We start from the raw sequence: 4,843 nt of genomic DNA, 5'->3' as shown, positions 1-4,843 counted from the left end.
TTTGGATTAGAAGATTCATGAATTCGCGGTGCAAGAAAACAGGAATTTGTGCTTGTCAAAAGAATAGTGGTTGAACAGGTATCTATATACAGAAATACACAAGATCTTCTTCCACACTTTTCCCATTGAACTGTACCAGTGGTTAGCTAAATTGATAGCTAGCAAAGGAAGGTGGGAGCTTGATAATCCTATAGTCTGGACTCTTGAATTAGTGCGACGTTTAGAAGCCTCTAAAAACCAGATCACGTGGGTTATTGATCATTGGCTCGAGATTCTAGGAGGATTTGTTACAAAATTCGCAGTTGATACATTAGTCAGTTATAACGAAGTAGAGCGATGGTTTTGCAAAGGACCGTGAGGTAAGTATTTAATGTTTTTGAATACCTAGATTAAAATGTTGTTATGTGAAAAATTGGTTATGCCATTGCCTTGATGTTCAAAGCCACGCAAAGTGGAAGACTCTTTAGAGATTGAGAGAGATCAGGTCCAAAATATATGACGTTGATCAGACCTCCTTTGATCGACGACGAGGGAGCGGTACAGGCCTCACCACGGAGTGATGTCCAGTTGATAACACAGGATTTTCCATGAACACATCATCCATCCACTCCACCTCCACCTCCACCGCATACACCTTCGCCCACACCTCCACCTCCACCACCTCCATTCAACATGGAGAACACTATGGAGATGTCGATTTTAAAGGGCATTAGGAGTGAAGATATAAAGCAATTTTGGTTTGTTACGAATGTTGTGTGGAAAGCACAACAAATTATTGATGACAATATAAAGAAGGAATAATTGGTTACCACTCTGCAGGATCGCGCATTGACTTGGTATATTAAGTACTATTCTAATAATCCTTTGGCATCGCTAGTAGAAACTAAGGATTCTTTAAACAAAGAGTTTAGTAAGCTTAAGTCTAACTCGCAGTAAGTAGTTGGATTTAAGGAAATCATGATGAGGGTTGATGATACACCTTGGGAATTAGATCAAAGGTTGAAATGTCAAATTCCAGAAGCTAACATGCAGCTTACAGACGATCAACATTGCGAATGGTTTATAGCTTCACTTTTGCCCCATCTAAGGATTGGTCTGTCACAACAGAAGATAGGAACACAGGTGGAAGCTTTAGAAATCCCGATGAGGTTTTCATGTAATGCCTATTCAAGATGCAACCTTGGGGGTACAAAATATTCACTCACAGTTACAGAGCCTTTGCTTATAATTGCAGAGCTTGAAGAAAGACAAGGAGACTAAACCAGAGGTGCGCGTGGAAGTTTGGTTTCTGAAGTGCAAGAGCCAAGGGCACCATAAACACCATTGTCCTGTGTACTCGAATTATATTATAGGAGGGGGACCAATTCCCCTAAGGCTTGAAGCTCCAGTAGGGTGGAGTGTGGGGGCTACGCTATGGTGTGTTATTTGTCAGGTTGTCGAACAACATGCAACAGATAATTTTCATTTAATTCAAAAGTTTGTCCAGAACCCCTATAAGTTGTTATGGAACTTTTTCAAAACGGTGGGCCATGTTGAGCACCATTGTCATAACTATGAGTTGATGATCGAGAGAACACCTACATATTGGATGCAAGAAAAAACTTATCCTCGAGAGCAGGGCGCTGGAGGAGAGAGTGGAGGTTATCTGGGACGAGGACAAGGCTGAGGAGGAGGAGGACCTTGTAGAGGCTAGAGTCAGGTTATCTATTACAACTGAAAAATGCTAGGGCACTATGCGCGAGAATGTCAGAATCAGACATGCCTGTCATATCAATATTGCATCCAGTTTGACCATATTATAGGGGAATGCCTAGTGCTAATATCTAAAATGAAAGAAAAGAAAGCATAGCCTCCGGAACCTACGCATAACTTACATATGATGAGATCCGAGCCTCATGAGGAAGATCAAAGCATGAATATAGTGCTAAGAAGTGGAATAATGACCAATGATGATAAAGGTAAATAACCTAAAGAGGACGGCTGGGTCCACAAGGTCCCAGAGAAGGAAGTGGGTTTTGATCTCAATCACATGAAGGAAACATTTATGAAGGCCAAGAAAATCTTCACTGAGGCATCCACCTTAGGAAGTCAGGACAAGGTGCAAGAAACCAACGCGCCTACAGAAGTTGATCCCTCTAATGTTACTAATTAATAAACAAATGTGCCACCAAAGAGAAGGTCCCTGATGGACACCGCGTAGTCAGAAAAATTGGCAAGCATAAGGCATGAACAAGGCGTGAGATGAGGCTCACCACGCAGATAGGTGATTATGAGATGGCCATCATAATAGGCTAAGTTTCTTACCTATGAGGAGACATAGCACAGCGACTTCATTATCATATTGCACCGTAGTGTGGATACTTCATGGAGTCGGTTATGCCAGTGTTCCAACTCTTCATCTAAATCAGAGGTGCAGGAACTCTCCCAATCCCATGTGATCCTCCCATCTTCCATCAGATTGATCCAATCTTGATCTCGCGCTATTATTTTGTAGATCTGATCCAGTTCATCTTCACTTTCTTCATAATTGCGGTCTGGTTAAATATATCGCACCCCTTCTGCAGGGTCCAATGGTACTACAACTCGAAGCGATTTCCTTTCAAATGACATTGTCCTCTTCTTCAAATTGATGAACCCATTCATATCAATGGCCCAGTCAATTCCCAAGAGCGCGGGGTACGATTATTGTCATCAACGATCTCTATAACTTCAAAGTTAGCCATCGCGCGTGCACCTTCTATATCAATTGTGACTCGATATAATCATCCCATGGGGATGATTTTCTATTGGTTTTCCATTTTGAGTTGAATTGGAGACCATTATAGTGCAGTTCTCCCCATCCTTTCTGATGTTTGTTTTGACATAACATTCACATTGGACCCTAAATCTAAGATGACCTGATGGGTTAACTAACGCGGATAAGTTTTTATATGCATTTGAGCATGAAGTCCCTGAGGATCACCGCTTCCAAGCATTAGATTTGGCATTGTGCGCTACATCTGCGTGATGGTGGAGTATGCACAAGGACAACTTTGATGGATGGTAGGATTACAAAAGAATGATGAGGTTATAGTTTGGGTATCCTAACACTAGATTGATTGAGAAATATAGCAAGAAGGATGATCCATGTGACCACTTAGAAAAATGGACTAGAGCCTGGGGAACGAAACCGTATTCGGAGTGGGTACACATATTCTGCCATACTTTGGACACAATCCCTATGAACTGGTATTTGGAAAAGAGCTCCACCATGGCACTGTGGAGTGGGATATATTAAGGGAAGGGTTCTTATTAATATTTATATTTGAGTATGGCTTCGCCAGCATCAATGAAGCCCTACAGGAGATTAGGTAGTTATCTTCAGAACACCGCAAGAACCTATGGAATGGATCCAACTAGACTGGATTACCCAGCTATGCCATGTGCTGGAATGCTATAATGTGACCGCTGAAGAGGAGGATGAATATCCAAGAAAAAGTAATATTCCAGAGGTATAAGGTCATCGCAAATTCAAAGGCCCACAAATAGACAACCCACATATCACCGCGTCGTTGAAGACAAAGTAAGTAAACATTGGTACTAAATCAGAACTGAAGTTTTCCAAGCTTAGAGATTATTGGGACGACACTACTGTGGATAAAGTTGCTGAGTTACTCCATAAATATTAGGATCTATTCCCTACCATGTTTTCATATTTGAAGGGCATTGTAGGAGATTTGGGTGTTATTAAAGTTACTTTGAAGCTAGATGCAAGGCATATTAAACATAGATCGTATCGCCTTAATCCTAAATATAAGGAAAAGGTTCACCTAGAGTTGGATAAGATGCTAGAAGCAGGCATCATAGAACCAGTTGAAGAATCTGATTGGGTGAGCTCGATGGTGGTTTAGGAAGAGAAAGATAAGGGTGAGATAAGGATTTGCATAGATCTATGAAAGCTTAATGATGCATGTGTTTATGATCCATTCCCAACGTCGTTTAGCAATGAAGTATTAGAAAATGTTGGAGGGCAGGAGTCCTACTCATTCACTGATGGGTTTTTGGGGTATCATCAGATTAAGATCGTGCCCAAAGATAGGAGTAAAATGACCTTCATGACAGAATGGGGTTGTTTCCAATACAATGTGATGTCATTTGGACTCAAGAATGTGCCTAAAATATTTTCTCGCGTAGTTATCACAACATTCAAGGCATTCATCCATAAGTTCCTAGAAGTATATTTTGATAACTGGATAATGTTCGGATTAGTAAAGCACCATGTAGCAAGTCTGCACCTGATGTTGGATACGTGTCGTAACTGAATTTGAAGAAATGCATCTTCTATGTCTCCTTTGGAATCTTGTTGGGTCACATGGTGTGAAAGAAAGGGTTGATGGTGGACCCTGCAAATATTGCGGTGATAGTGAATCTGGAGGCCCCAAGGAACTTGAAGCAATTGCATGCAACATTGGGACATACAGGACATTATAGGAAATTTATCAAAGAATATGCTCAGATTACTACGCCCATTGAGAAATCGCTGAAGAAGGATGCAACTTTCTGTTGGGACTAAGAATGTCAGCACAACTTGGATGTATTGAAAGAAAAGATGGTCACCACGCCAATCTTGGTATTCCCTGATTGGAAAAAGGATTTTCATGTACATGTGGATTCCTCTTGTATTGCATTGGGTGCAATGCTAACACAGGTTGGTGAAGGATAAATGGACCATCCTATAGCCTTTGCGAGTAGGAAATTATTGAAGGTTGAGAAAAATTATTCAACAACTAAGCATGAAGGATTGGCCAGGGTGTATGCCCTTCAAAATTTCAGGTATTATCTGTTAGAAGGGCATTTCAAAATA

This window comes from Pinus tabuliformis, chromosome 5_2 (genome assembly GCF_031772625.1).
Source record: "Pinus tabuliformis cultivar Carrire ecotype Pingquan chromosome 5_2, CPIR1, whole genome shotgun sequence".
Classification (NCBI taxonomy): Eukaryota; Viridiplantae; Streptophyta; class Pinopsida; order Pinales; family Pinaceae; genus Pinus; species Pinus tabuliformis.
The sequence above is the reverse complement of the archived record's forward strand: the minus strand, read 5'-3'. Positions refer to the sequence as shown.